Raw genomic sequence first — 16,669 nt, 5'->3', positions numbered from 1 at the left:
CTATTAGCTATTGTATAGTTTACGAATGTGTATATCAACGCTTTCTAGTTTTAACTTTCAGTACGTGAATTTCTTATTGTTGATTGACTTTAGTTGCTTTTTTAATTGATTTCAAATCTTTCGGTTAAATCCTCGAGAACTGAAGTTTAAAATTAAATTTACAAATATAAATTTTCAACAATTTTATAACTATGTTGAAACTTCAACTTGATGAAATTGAATTAAAAAAGTAATCACTACTTTTATGGGTTCTGTGCTGAAACACATTTATAAAGTAATTATGAACTAAGTACCCAAGTTTTATGTGATAAAATATTAGACATTTGTTTGTTATCGGTTACAAAATCCAGTCGAATTTTTACAGCAAGTAGTTTTTTACACTTTAACTAAAAGTGGTTGAAACGTTCGCTTTTAAACCTAAACGAAGACATTTGTAAACAGCTCCAACTTACCATTACTTTCTATTTTTAGGGTCGCTAAAAGTCGCGTGAAGGTAATTAAAAAGTAGCTGGAAATAACAGGTGTAAAAGATGGGAAACACTGCTCAAAACAAATATAAATGTAAATACCGGTTGAGTTGATGAATGGACCGGCGGAATGAACCGGGGCAATAATTAAAACTGGAACGGCGGACTGGAACACCTGTTAGGCCCTCGGGCACCCCGACTACCGTGCCTCGGTCCTCACCTACATAGAAAGGTTACCCTGTGACGTCACGGTTGGGCAATTTCTTGTTGCCGAAATTAATGAAGGGTCTACCTGCGCCCGTAGTAGACTTGGGCCGTCCTTCGAGAATGTGTGGACGTCCTTGAACTTTCTCACTACCGCCCGCGCCACCGCCACTACCATCAGCCTACCGACGCATGATTCTGGCTATTGTGTCGTGCTTCAACTAAACCAACAACACTAAACACTACCAACACAACTCAAACAATGAGGATAATGCTATGTAGGGAACTGCGGTTCAACAAACGTTTATATGCCTTTCGTTAAGACCTCCTGAAGACCATAAGTATTTGACCATCCTTTGGAACAATTGCTTTGGCTTCCGAAAAAGACTGGGATTCTAGGACTTTTACAACCAAGTTCCTTCTTGAAACAATTTAGCCAAAATCGATATCTGGAAAAGTATCATACACAAACCATTGACTTATGACTTTCAAAGTCACGTACGTATTTGTGCAGTCAATTATGTCTTAATTGCAAAGTTTCTTCGGTATCATTTGAGATTAGTAATATAAAAACTTATATAATTTCCCCGTTCGTACAATTTGTTTTGCCTTATTGGAATCAAAGAAGTCAGCTGTACAAATCCATTTGTTGAATTATGTGTTTGTTATTTTTTTACTTATTTAATAGTCACTTAAAGACATTTATGTCTAAACTATTTCAGCTTTATTCCATACAAAGTTAAAGGAATTTTTTTATGAAGAAAAGAATTTTGATATATTCCAGGAGCAATGGTTTCATAATATTGTTCTCGATAATACGATTTGAATATGTCTTAACTATAAAATTCCGAGAGAGTAATCGCTTCCAGAAACACTTTTTACCAGTGAGTGAAATCAATTCGCAGTAGGAGAGGCAGTGATTAGCCGTAGCAAGCCCTGACCTAACCCAACGGCCAACACATTGACCAATAAATAATGTATGAGTCAGAATTGTTATCAGACCATAAACGACCCGAGTCACTTTATGACTGGTCGGTGCCATAAACTCGGACGGACCTGCTCGTTTGGCTCGTTTGTCCGCCGTTTAATGATGGACTAAACCTCGCACAATTATCCCAGAATTATTGTTAGCTCCGGTTAATGCCTGGGATAAGGCAAGACCGGTGCTGGATTTATCATATTGCCCCGCGCATCCATTCGTTGTTCAAATTGTTGATCTGCTCTAGTCGGTGATGCACCATCCCATCCGATTGTGCTTACGCTCAATCAAACCTCAGCAATAAGACCTCGTTGGTCGTGAATGATGTGCATGTTCGCTCATCTCGTCTCGTCGACAATAAAGCCTCCTTTACCGTCCTCTTCAGGGCACGTTATAGTCCACTTTATGTCCATACTGTCTCTTATAACGGTCAAAACGCGTGATCAACTAATATCATCCCGTTTTTATTCATGTAAAGGGTACATGAATTTGAGTTAGAGCTCTGGTTCAATTTCCTCTTAGTGCAGTGTCAGGGATCTGACGCTGGTACAGATATGACTCCTAAAATCTGGCGTCATTTTCCTCTGAAGAGGTCTCATCTGTGTCTCTGATGTCGAAACGATGTTACGAGTTCGTTTTGAGCTTCTTCGTCGCTGACTTTTTTGGATCTTTTCAGACGAAAATGACTCCATATTTCAAGAGTCAAGTCTGTAAAAGAGTCAGATCCCAGACGCTGTACTAAGAGGAAGGTGAAGGTGAGCTTAACAGATCATTCATATTAAATCAACCCTTCCCACAAGGCTAAGTTATCTGTATACATGGATTAATTTGAAACAAAGCTAAAAACAAAAGTTCCAATTCGGTTTGGCGAAAAGGTTTATGTTTCTTGAATAAATAGTCTAATGCCTTATCACACTCTGTAACTACTTACATTTATGACATTTGTAAATGGAACCATGTGAGCTGATTTTTAAAGAGGCATTATGTAACATACAAAATTAGGAGAACATTTTCATTGAGGAAACTGAACCTATGAGATTCATAGTGTTCAAAGAAAAACTATGCTAATGATGATACCTTAATGACAGGGCGTTCGTGAGAAGAAGAGATGAGTGGCAAGAGTTTCTCGACATGGTTCTCAATTCCATATAATCCTTGTCAGGTAAGAAGGAAATTAAGAAATCCTTTGAAATTTTAAACTGGCCCTTCTTCAATCTTTCCTGGAAGAAGTCGAAAGTCCGACAGATCCCCGGTTTATTGTCTAGCGCTGTAGCGGGAAGAGATAGCGGCGTGGCAGGTGCGGATACGGGACTAATGATCCAGGTCACTCTCGGAATGTCCAGACAAACATATTATGCAAGCCGTTGCGCCAGTTTTAATTGGAAAGTCGCTAAAGACCGGCCTACATATGTCAGTCCCTGTCTCTCCCAGCTCGTGCATCCCGGGCTTGTCCGCTTTCGTGTCTTAACGCTAAGTTCAAACTAGTTATTTGTCCGTATCAAATGAGGAAAGTACAGATGGAAAGTACTGACGTGGCCTGGACCTTGCCCAAGATCCATAAGAGGATTTCCCGAATCGAGGAATGATAATTAACAGAGGATTAAGGACCAAGCAACGTCAGAAATAATGACACGACACATCTGTACGGCTTTAACACATTGTACATGGACCAAAGCAGCCAAGAAAGGCCCGACATGTTCAGCAAATGTGGTCCTGTTATCTCTTCAAATCATCTATCATTGATTAGGAACAGTAAACCAACGGGGTCTTTAAAATGTTACTGTAAGACTGCATATCGTAAACAATACAAGCACACTTGTAGCTTCTCTTAAACTGAAAGGTTTTGGTTGTTTTGATAAACTCGGAGGAACTGATAAGATAAGGAAAGAATTCCTACTATTGTCGTTTAATCTGATCAGACAAAATACGACTTATACTCTGAACTAATCTAATGGAAGACTTCAAGAAATGCGATCGTTTAATAAAAAATCGCGGTTTTACTATGGATTCAGGTAAATATCAGAATGTGTTTTCATATAGAAAATAATAAAGTCGTTTAATAAATACGACCGCACAATAGAAAATACCCAAGCAACGTCAATTAGCAACCAGAATATCCAGCGCACACACACACACTCATTTTTCATTACGACTTTTACAGATAGTTCATACTTTTAAGTTAATTCCAGAGGCTGATGTAGAAAATAAATTACAAAGCCTGATTTAACCTCGAACTCTGAAGGATACGACATTCTCACAAGAAATGGCGGATTGGTGACGAACAATGAGGTTACCTAGAATCAGAGGCTCCGCGGGCGTCCGACCCTCGTTGTCCACATTACCATGACAAAGCTCATGCCAACGTTTATTTATTGAAGATTAAAACAAGCTTATTACCGGCTCTGGGAAAACAACGGAATACATTTACCGGAGTCATTCCTCATCCTGCGCCGCGGTCGGTCTGTTACTTCAGTAAGCGCCGCCGCGCCGCAGCGCCACCACCAAACGTTCCGGCTTTCTTAATCAAACCTGCGATTTATGACGTATGAAATCTTCACGGACAAGTGCGTGTGCAGCTCTGACTCACGGAGTTCGCAGCCTTTCTCTGGTTCACGCATGCAAATCAGTGGGGAATGCCGGGGAATTGGCGGAGTACACGACGCTGTGAATGAAAATCCGCGATTATTCATTCTTCTTGGTTTTCTGCATAGAAATATTTCCGCTCTCTGCTATTTTTGTTATTAGTCTTGCGAACTTGAAATATCTATATTATTAACACTTATATCTAAGAACCGGTTGTACTAAAATGACCTTAAGGTTTCCTCATAAGAACAATGTTAAACCTCATGCACCTTTACGACCTTATCCTTCGTTATTCGTACAATTATGGGAAATGTCTTTTTGTATATTTACACGATGAAAATCAGAAAATTTTCAGATTTTTTCTGAATAGCCTGTAAAAGTATTTAAAACAAAAAAAGCGTTCCATAATTGCATTTTACGTAATTGTACGACTAAGAATAAGGTCTTAAAAGTATATGAGGTACTTTATCGATCTTCTGATAAAATCATTACTTCTTAATAACTTAATCTAAAGCTGCTTACAAAATATTTGTCGACTAAAAATAGTTTCGTTGGGTTGAACATGACCCAACACATATCCATTCTCAACTAAGTTCCATAGAAAATTTTACGACCATGCTAGCGGATAATTAACCTACATGTGTCACTATATCACACGTTACATTTAATATGATTGCACTCAGTTTGTTACAAATTAATATATTCTATGACTATCTTGTTGTCACCACAATATTTTACAGGATGAGTTTGAATATCCACATCTATTATTTTTATCTCTTGCATTATTTTTGAAGAATCACTGTCAAATATGTTGGCTATTAAATATAGTTTGTAACATTGTGGATTTTAGATGGAGGCTTCAAATAGCAACTACTTCGGAAAAATAGTAGAAAATTGTTCATTGCCTAATTTTAAAGAAGTATACACATTTTAGTTAGATTTAAAATTTTCCTTTATATAGTATTCTGAGTAAAAAAGAATATCTGTAAGATAATGTTGCAAAACTATATTTTATAGCCAAAATGTTTGACAGCGTTCTTCAAACATAATGCAAGATATAAAAATAATAGATGTGGACATTCAAACTCATCTAGTAAAATATTGTGATGAAAACTAAATAGTCATATAATAAGGTAATTTGTAACAAACTGAGTGCAATCATATTAAATTTAACGTGTGACTTAGTGACACATGTAGCTTAATTATCCTCTAGCATGGTCGTAAAATTGTCTATGAAGCTTAATTTCTACATAGACATAAATGATTGCGTGATGGTGCGCATGTTCAATTTGGGATTCGGGTTACAGTCATTGAAGCTTATTACAGTAGTCACACACAATTTCACTTTTTTCTGCCGGGATGCAGAAATTCTCGGACGGTCTGTCCGAAGGAAATCCCAAGTGTGAATTGAGCTTTAGACTATAAATTTGGAATGTAACCTCAGCGATGCCTTTTACGTGACACGTGTTGTGACGTATTATTACCTTGTTATACATTTTCATTGGACTGTAGATACAAAAAGCGAAGAAGATATTGTACAAGCACTGAGTAACCTAGCTCTGTTGATGTTGCAGGTCGAGTCGCCATGGCCTGAAGACCCTTCAACACCAGGTAACAACCGAGTTAACATTCCCGTACTTCAGATAGTCCAGCTGTGGTTAAAGGTCACGTAATTCGATACAGTGATAAATAACCTTGTATAATTACTCGGCTGTAGACTTCTCTACGTGATACGGTCGCATCCGACACCACGTAATTTACTGCTTTTATGGAGCAAATCCTGCAGCCTTTCATATAAAACCTGTATGTAAAGTGACCTTTACATCTCTAATTAACCTGTTTTTAAGACCATAAATTGAAACCTAGAAGTTTTATGTAGTATCAGAAAGGTTACACCGCGTGTTTTATTTTATCAATTCAGACAGTTCCCGAATGTTTGTTGCAGTGGATGGTAAGATCAAACAATCAAATAAAAATTGACCTTTATTTCCATCACGTTGCAAAAATGTATATCTTAGGAGCATAATTTTCCATTTGCAATATAAAATTACTTAAATAATTTGAAAGTAATAAGTTTATAAAAAAATTAATATTGATATGTACTCGAAATATGTGTGGAAATATTTCCTCATCCTATTCATTTTATAATGGATATATTTTAATTGAATATATTTTCAAATTTAAATTTTTAGTCTATTTAAAATAAATTTAAATCTGGTGTTTAGTTATTATTAATTTTTATATTTAGTTTTATAATCCGTTTCATATTTTAAATATATTATCGATTTTATAAATTAGGCCTAACTGGTCTAAAATCCTTTAAGCCTAAAAAAGGCATAAAAGTATTTTTGCAGGGCTAGTCTATTACGGCAGTTTATGTAATTAGGTGTGGTTACAATTATCCTGTAGCAGTCTTAGTTTAAACTTTTTAATTTCAAACAATACTGTACATATATTTCTAAATTTATTTTATTTTTCAGTCGCTATAACTTTTTTTCTTTCTGCCTCTTTATGTAATGTTCTATACAAACACACTAGTAGCCTCTCTTAAACTGAAAGGTTTTGGTTGTTTTGGTGAACTAGCAGAAACTGATAAGATAAGGAAAAATTCCTAGTATCGTCGTTTAATCCCATAGGACAAAATACGCATTATACTCTGAACTACTCTATTGGAAGACTTCAAGAAATGCGATCGTTTAATAAAATGTTTTAATAGAACTCAGAGCCACGCACAAGATTTGTCCCATGTGACTCTTTATTCTTATTGCAATGTGTGATTATAAAGAAATTAATATTTTCCGACTGATTCTGATTCAATTAAAGCTCACCTAAGGAAACTAAATTACTCGGTCTTTCTACGTAATAAATACATTAAGTCAAATTCACTTAATAGTTGTAATTGTTACGAGATCACAGCGCCAGAAGAAGAAATGAATGAAGAGCTTTAGCTGGGAGAAAGCACGCGCGGGCTTGGTGTCCAGCGACTAATGGCGCTTTTATAACAGTGTCGCCAGCGCCAGGACGCTACCACGCACTCCCCCGCACCATTCGGCTTATAAATGATTGTGTTTAATTGTGTACTTCCGGTATACATTTTGCATGTTCCTGGCTCCAGATGGGCGCGCCTCCGTCATTTTATATCGGGTGACCTTCCTAGTGACACGGGCTCATCTTGTGCAATGCTGCGTTCTGATACTTCTTTCTCTATGCCGTTTTGTTAATAATGTATGCAATTATTGCTACGTAAAACTTATTGTTTTGTAAAAATTGTGCAGGGCGACTTAACCCACTTGATTCTTCATTTCTTCCTCGTAAATACACCAAGCTAATGTCAACCTTTGTTTGATGGTAATTTTTAACGCTGTTCATACTGTCGTCCAATATCTTTATTTCAACATAATGGAAAATTTTCAAACGTAACCCCTTATGCAATTTTGGCCAATTCTTAATTATGAACACGTTGTCCGGAGTAGTTTTCGTAAATAACTATAATTTAGCACTAGTATTTTTTTAGATTTGGAAAACAACAAAGTACGTACTTTAAATGTTTGCAACATAGCCATTATGCTACATATCTAATCTAATGACACACATAAAAAACATAAAAAGTCAATAAATAATTGCTGTAAAATAATAAGTTTGCTACCTTATAAAATTCTTATTGCATGAGAAAATTATTGTTTCCTGCGGTTATGAAACAAATATTAAAGGAAAATCATTAGCCAAAGAATAAAACACCATTATTCCCGGTTTCTTGGAATTCTAACAATTAAGATACTAAAAGTTTTTATAGAAAAGGATTTTGTGAAAGATTGACTGACAAAGAGAGATAGGGTCACTGCGTTCGTAGAAACATTTTCTTTATTTTACTTATGTAAAATAACCACCATCAAGTAATTACCTCTTAATAATAATCACTTAATAGTTAGTAATTATTACTTATCCACCAAGTTTAATAATTTCAATTCAAATATGCAAGTAACATTTTTAGGTAAAACAACTGCCGACGCGACGATCTGATTTTTATTAAAAAAACTCTTGAAACAATAGAATAGATTTGTCTATATTAATTTTCGATAAGTATATTTTAGTATTGTAGGTTATAATAAAAATTCTTTCAGGTTTAGAGGAATGTGTTCCATCATCAGTAATATTAGTGATATACCGTACTCGTAATATAGTATATGGAAAAAGAGATTAATAAAATTAAAACACAATTCTAAATGCTACAATGTTATTTACGGTTTGAAATTTATAAACAGGAAAATTTAAGTTTTGGTACATTATTCTTGAAGATGGGAAGTCAAAAATTTAATTAAGAGGTGTGGAACTGTGTTGTCAAAATTGATTTCTCGTAAGTTACATATATTGTAAAAGTGTTAGGTTATTTAGAATTTACCTAATCACAATGAGGTTTCTGCCTTCACAAACAATATATTTGCTATAATAAAGAAAAAGCTTATATAAAAATAATAATAGCAAATGATTTGGAAAAATCCCAGGATATAAAAAATGAGGACAACATTGACCAGTTTCTTTGTACGGTTAGGATCTCGGATATAATCGTCTAATCTGTCAGCCAGGTTAAACCGTCGATTAACGTTTGAGCGCTAATCCGGGGGGCGTGACAGGTGAATGTAATCAGCAGGCCGTAGGATCAGAGACCAGCGCGACCTTTGATGGAGCTGATACTGAATCACTTATCCGCGGTTCGGGGATAAGGAGGTCAAGAAGCGGTGACCAGCCGGAGGTACTGGAGAGGACCAGAGATGATGTAGGAGCTCACCTGTGCTTCCGCCTCAGATCTACATCCGGTCGCGTATTTTTTGCGCCCATCTGGATCCATTGAGTCGGCCCGCCAGCACCCATTCAATGCCCCCTCCAACCCGCGGTACGGAAATATGCTGAGTCAAATATAGTGCACGGACACTGTATCCCTGTGTACCTGGACTCGCATGCGCGCACCCGCGCGCTCGCGCCTCTCCACCGCTCACACGACACAAGTTATTCAGAAAAATGTCTAATTGGAATAACAACCTTCATTTGAATAATTTGTTTCACCAAAGTATTTTAAGCGGTTCGTTTAATTTTTTTAATGTGGGACAGATGCGGTTTACTTCTGCAATGTGTTCTTTTTCCTTTTAGTATAAACAATACAACTGATAAACGATGAGCGCCCTGTCTTATCTTATCGCAAAGCGATAAGCCATTAGCGATAAGCGCGGCGTCACTAGAACGGTGATTTACCAACGTCCAAACAGTTGATTTAGTTATCATTAAAAAAAACCAATAATCTTTTGCTACAAAGAACTAATTTTCTAACTACTAACTAATCTTTTTAATTCTTGTCTGTTCAACTGTCTGTTCATTTTTAAACATATGTTTCCTAAGTTACAGTGACTAACAATATAATTAAACCAACAGTGGTAGTGAATTTTCGATGCACCTACATTGTTTAATTCATTGATACAATGGGTACAGTAGTTACCCTTTAGAAACCCTAGTACCTAGAGGACTCTTCAAGCTGGAGCAACTTTCTGAAATTTTCTGCTGCCCAATATGGAAATAGGGCACAACATACGTTAAATTTGTCAATTAGGTATTTCTTATAAGTCGGGAGGTATTACAACCCTTTCAATAAAAACAAATATGGGTTTGCTCCACAACCAAAAGCAGAGCTCACGAAAATTGATTGATACGTTCAAATCGACCAAAAATGATCTAATAAATGTCGTAATAAATTTGATGCAAGTTTGTTTTTCAATGGCTAATTGTGTTAAAAACAATATTTTGAACTAATGTATTAAAACGCCAGATCCTCGATCATTTGACATATTAGGAAATTATTCTACACGTTGCGTCAATCTAAAATACCTCTCCCTTGCCATTAAAATAAAAGTACTAAACTATCGAACTAAAATCACAACACTTCAACTGTGTTCTACTTTAAGTTCAGAGCAAGTAGTTAATAAAACGATCTTGTGTAAAGTAATTAAAGAAATAAATGTTTTATATTTAACTAACTAAGTATAAATAAATCAATGTAATGTTATCTATTTTTATTAAGTGCATGAAATACATCCTAAAATAATTCAATATTTAAAAATATATTGTTAACGATGTTTTACAAGGTTAGGAGTATCACATCTAGAAATTCCAGGGTAGTAATAACAATTGCTAAAAGTTTGCCAAAAATGTTATGTCCATTAAAAGTGACATTAAGTATAATACCAGAGCTACAAGTGATGCATAGCAATTCATTTTTGAAGTGAGGTGGACATAACGATTTTTCTTCTCCACTTTAATTAATCTCCCCATTCCTTTTTTGTTTCATGCATGTTTCTTAGCGGTTTCCATTATGTTTTTGTAGACGTAACATATAATACTGTCTCTTGAAAGTGAATAATAAAATCATGCTACTTAAGTGACCGACTGACACGTAAAATAAGTTACAGACAAGTTTAAATATAGATCAGTAGTTTAAAAACAAATTCTACCGCCAATTTATTATTATTATTATTGCAAAAATTAAGAATAATCTGTCAACTGTTGTGGGGTCTACAAGGGTAGCGTAAGGGGAGGGTTCTAGGGGAGCGTAAGCGTACAATGAGACAGGCAGCTCTAGCTCTGTTATTGGGCTACCTCAGGGATTCACTTAGCTCATCATTTGTTTCCGCCGCTTTCTTTCCTTGTCATGACAACCTTCCTTTACTGCTTGTCAGGAGCTTCAGGGTTGGTACTCACTCAAAATTATTATTGGGGATATATCATTCCGGCGTTTGGACTCAATAAATACAATTTTGTGAATTTGTGTTAATAAAAATATGAACATGTTTGGATAAGAAAATATTTTATACAGATTACAGTAATTTTTAATCAATAGAAAATGTTTCCTTTTTTGTTTTTCATGCTGTTATTTTGAAGTTAAAATCTAAATAACTACGAATCGTAATAAAAAAAGGAACTTTCTACAAGTAAAAGATTAATTGCACTTTTCTTATCTCTGTGTATATATTGCTATCTAATTCTAACAACGAATTTTTCAAAATCGTTTAAAATCTTTGATTTTTATATTCCCCGTGTACTTCATTTCAATTAATTTTTTATATTTAATCATACATTTAGGATTGTCCAAATCAAGTTGAAAATAAACGCGTTATTCATGAGGACTTTAAATATAATAATTTTTGTTAAATGGTAATAGTTTGACCGTAGGAAAAATTTATCTGATTGCACAACATATACCAAATCAAAATCAAATCAAATCAAATCATGTTTATTTCCACACACAAAAAGAAATTAAATACAAAATAAACCTTTACATTGAAATGATAACAAATGTAGCATTTGTATATTATCTAATTCATATAAACCTACAGAAGTATTCTAGTAATACAATTAAAAAACTAAAATTAAATAATTAACGTTAAATAATATAAAATAGACTTGTGTTACATAAATAAATCAATATAATGAATAAAGAGATGATATAATAAAGAGATACATACATATACACATATACATACATACATATACATATATATATATATATATACACACACATACATATACACGCACATACATACATATCCACATACATACACGCATACCTAGTAAAAACAGCATTAAATTTGCTACATAATTTCTGGATAATTCAAATAATGGGAAAAGAGCCTACATGGGCCTTAATGGCCTGTGCGTAGACTCGAGTTGAAATTGTTACGATTCGAATTTTATCTCGAGCAGAGTGTAGATTAATTTTATAAAATTTGATAATTGAAAGAAGACATCTAAAGCAGAATAAACTACGGATATGACCTCGAATTCCGATAATCAGCAATCTAGAGGATAAAGTAGACAAAACAAATAAAAATATTGAGTGAACAAAAATTACAAAAATTAGGCTAATTACTTAAGTGATTGGATTTTATTATATATAGTTTGAAGAGGAGAGGAGAGAGGACAGTGCCGTCAGTCAGTGAGTGTCAGACAGTCTAGGTCCGTCTGTAGTCAACAGAGATAAGTAACTGGGCACTCTCACTGCTTATGAGAATCAAAAACTCCTTGACATGTTTCTTAAAAACCTCAAGAGAGGGAGAGTTGAACAGCTTGAAATTTCTAAAACTATTAGAATAATTCCGATATAAAATGTGTGCTAGATAAAAACTGTTTGTTGTCGCGAATGATTTGTGTTGGTGAATAGTGTTAATTCCGACTATATTTGCATATCTTGTGTTATAAAAATGTGGGATTGTAGAAAAAAATTGAGCCGAAATGTTTGTAAATATGAATAAATAAGACTTTAATAAAAATTTTTTTAATTGGCAGAATTCCTGTTTCTTGAAACAATAAATCAGAGGGATATCGTCTACACTTCGCAAAACCGGCTTTCAGAATAGATTTCTGAACTATATCTAAACTTTTGATATGTGAAGGAAAAGCACCCCCCCAAGCTAGAATGCCATACGAAAAAAGGGATTGCACATAAGCAAAATAAACGATTTTAGTTTCATCAAAACTCAAAATGCTATTTAACTGCCTAAAAGCAAATATATACTTTCTTGCTTTATTTTTTAAGAAATTAATGTGATCTATCCATTTCATTCGAGAATCAAACAACACACCCAAATATTTGCATGACGACACTTTCTCGATTTTATTACATCCACAGGCATTGTTATAGTGATTATTACAATTATGAATAATTAAATCGTGTAAGTTGTAATCTGAATTTAATGTAAGAGAAAGGGGCATAAATTTAGTTTTTGAGATGTTAAGTGATAAAACATTTTGGAAAAAAAATTAGATGTAAAATTGTATTTAGTTCATCTTGAGATCTTCGCTCTAAATTCGGTGAAACTAAAAAATTGTAAAACATGTTGCACCGAAACAATAAATTGAAAAAATATGTTCAATCGTATCCAGAATCCAACATAAAAAATAATGTAAATGAAATAGTTTTCATATTTACTGTTATTACCATAAAACATACAGACCAACGAATTCACTTAATTTTGACAATCATTAGAAAACACTTATGGTGTTTCGAAGCTCGTATAATACCTTAGTACTTAATAATTTAAAGTTCTAGTATTCCATTAAGCTCATACATAATAAATAATTATGTAATGCTTGGTCACCATGGTCGGTGAAGAGAACAAGACATCGACGGTAGGTGCGAGAGACCACACGATGGGGTGTATAATCCAGACGTGGGTTGTGGCAGTAGGCTACGTATCTGATGTACAATAACAATTAGACGGTGTTAATGCCGCTATCTGAGATCGGAGCCCGGGGAGCAGCCAAATAACAGTGATCTTCCGAGTGGCTGCGATGGTAGCAGCGGTGGAGACCGCAGTACAGCCTGACAAGACCGCACCCGCTTGCAGGACACCGCAAGGATCTCGTTTCGGCCCGCTACTATTCTGTTGTTCCCAGTCATTACCTGCTTTACGCAATCAGCCCGCGAAACGTTATCCGAGCTTGAGCTTACCGCAAGCTTTATAATTGTGAATCATCGGAGGATTTTCCTTTGTCCCACTTTCCCAGGCAATCCGACGAGCCCCCCCCCTCCCACCCATCTTTCACTTCAGTGGCTTCTCGCTGCAATACATAATTCGGATCAAGGCAGCTTGAGGAGTTTATTGTAAGCACCCAAAAGCCAATATTGTTTAGTAGAAAATACCCGTTTTTAAGGTTTTCCGGCAAAACCACTGCAATACTCTTGCAGAAGAAAACTATTTTCTTGTTATACCTTAAAGCAAATAACATTAAGGTATCACACACAAAGACAAAACATATTTAACATATTTCTTAGGATTACTAGTGTTTATGCGTATCACAAAACAATGAAACACGTTGTCACCGTCAAATGTTTCAATCGAGGACTGGAAAACTCCAATTTTGGAAAATACTTATATGTAAATAGCCAGAAAACTTTAGTTTCGATACCGCTATCGGCTAAAACAATTTTCAAAAAGTGCTACAATCGTCTCATGATCGTGATCCTACGTGTATTGCTCCTCCAACACGTACAACTGACATTTTTGACATTAGTATACAGTGTGCTTGAACAGTCCCGGAACGGTTTATTAATTCTTTTTACCATTTCTTGTAAGTCAATGAGACTTGGTATACAAATATAACTTTTTATGCGATTGTCAGGTTTTTATTATGAACTAATTCATCACATCAATGAAGAAACTCGGGAAATACCTCCGGATGTGTTAAAAAAACTTTAAAACAACTCCATTTTAGATGGGTGAACCTTTTGAGGTCCGTTTTGCAGCATTGTGTTCTACTATAAAAGACCTTTAATTTGATGTACATCTCGACCTATGCTGTAGTTTAAGTTTTTTTTTCTGACTCCTTGCTGATAACATAAAATCCTGACAATTTAATTGCATAAAAATTATATTTTTTGGGTAATATTGATATACCAAGTCTCATTGCTTTACAATAAAATTGTTAAAAACTATTAAACCGTTCGGGACTTTTCAAGCACACTGTATTGGAGGCCTAGCAACAGCTACTTTGATTTGAAAATATAGTAATAGTATTATAAAAATTACAATATTCGTGATGTATTTTGATAAACGGTACATTTTCAGCATTTCTTTGCCAATGGTAGACACTTATTCCGCGTAAAGAATTGGGAATGCACATAAACAACTAATATCATAGCTCTGGCTCGATATTCAAATCCGAAAGTATGTCAATAAATGCCAGACCATAAAACAGAGAGTAAAACATTGTTTCCTGCTCTATAACAAAACGAGGTTTCCCGCAGAAAGATTTACTCCCTTGTTTGTTTCCTGGTTCTTGTGTCTGTATAATGTGATAGCAACGTCAGTACTTGCAACACCCATACATCACGGCTTGGATGGTAAAATCTAGTATGATCGTTCAATCCATTCTGGGTTTTTACACTGTTATTGTTTTAGGTTATTATTGTACGAATAAAATAATAACTGTTGCTGTAAGAATAAGATTTAAAACGTGACCAGAAGTTCTTGAAATCAAGAAATCCGTTTTTCTCTATCGCCTATTTTATCTTAGTATCCGGAAATTCGTTATTTCCTCTCCAGCCCCTTTGTTAACTCTACATCCAGGAATACGTTAGTTCTCTCCAACCTTATTTATTATTTTAGTATCTAGGAATCATCAGTTGCTTTTCCAGCCTCTATGTTACCCCAACATCCTGAAATCTGTAAATTCTCTCTAACTTAATATATTATCTTAATATCCAGGAATTCATAGTTATTTTCCAGTCTCAATGTTATCCCAACATCCAGCAATCCGTGATTTCTCTCCAATCTTATATATTATCTTGATATCCAGGGATTCATTAGTTCTTTCCAACCTCTATGTTATCTCAACATCCAGCAATCCGTGATTTCTCTCCAACCTTATATATTATCTTGATATCCAGGGATTCATAGTTATTTTCCAGTCTCAACGTTATCCCAACATCCAGCAATCCGTGATTTCTCTCCAACCTTATATATTAACTTGATATCCAGGGATTCATTAGTTATTTCCAACCTCTATGTTATCTCAACATCCAACAATCCGAGATTTCTCTCCAACCTTATATATTATCTTGATATCCAGGGATTCATTAGTTCTTTCCAACCTCTATGTTACCCCAACATCCTGAAATCTGTAAATTCTCTCTAACCTTAATATATTATCTTAATATCCAGGGATTCATTAGTTCTTTCCAACCTCTATGTTACCCCAACATCCTGAAATCTGTAAATTCTCTCTAACCTTAATATATTATCTTGATATCCAGGGATTCATTAGTTCTTTCCAACCTCTATGTTATCCCAACATCCAGCAATCCGTGATTTCTCTCCAATCTTATATATTATCTTGATATCCAGGGATTCATTAGTTCTTTCCAACCTCTATGTTATCCCAACATCCAGCAATCCGTGATTTCTCTCCAACCTTATATATTATCTTGATATCCAGGGATTCATAGTTATTTTCCAGTCTCAAAGTTATCCCAACATCCAGCAATCCGTGATTTCTCTCCAACCTTATATATTAACTTGATATCCAGGGATTCATTAGTTATTTCCAACCTCTATGTTATCTCAACATCCAACAATCCGAGATTTCTCTCCAACCTTATATATTATCTTGATATCCAGGGATTCATTAGTTCTTTCCAGCCTCTATGTTATCTCAACATCCAGCAATCCGTGAGTACTCTCCAATCTTATATATTATCTTCATATCCACGAATTGGCTTGTCCTTTACCAGCCTCTTTCTTATCCAACGTCCAAAATCCCAAATTAGATTCATCATATACCGTGTTGATTTGGCAGATATACGCGATAAACTTGTAATTTCTTAATTTGAATCTTGTTGAACCGGCGTGCGGTGATTTATATTCAAGATCATCTTGGGAAATATCATCTTCGG

General features: G+C 35.0%; 1 protein-coding gene across 1 annotated transcript in view; it reads left to right on the top strand.

Moving 5' to 3' along the window:
- Positions 1-16,669, top strand: part of LOC124357852 (transcription factor SOX-13-like) — a 331,085-nt gene that overhangs the window by 33,190 nt on the left and 281,226 nt on the right. Inside the window, exon 2 of the mRNA XM_046809927.1 lies at positions 5,808-5,844. The gene's annotated coding sequence lies outside the window, so the exon portion shown is untranslated. The remainder of the gene's footprint in view (positions 1-5,807; positions 5,845-16,669) is intronic.

This window comes from Homalodisca vitripennis, chromosome 3 (assembly GCF_021130785.1).
Source record: "Homalodisca vitripennis isolate AUS2020 chromosome 3, UT_GWSS_2.1, whole genome shotgun sequence".
Classification (NCBI taxonomy): domain Eukaryota; kingdom Metazoa; phylum Arthropoda; class Insecta; order Hemiptera; family Cicadellidae; genus Homalodisca; species Homalodisca vitripennis.
This window is presented reverse-complemented; position numbering and strand designations above follow the sequence as displayed.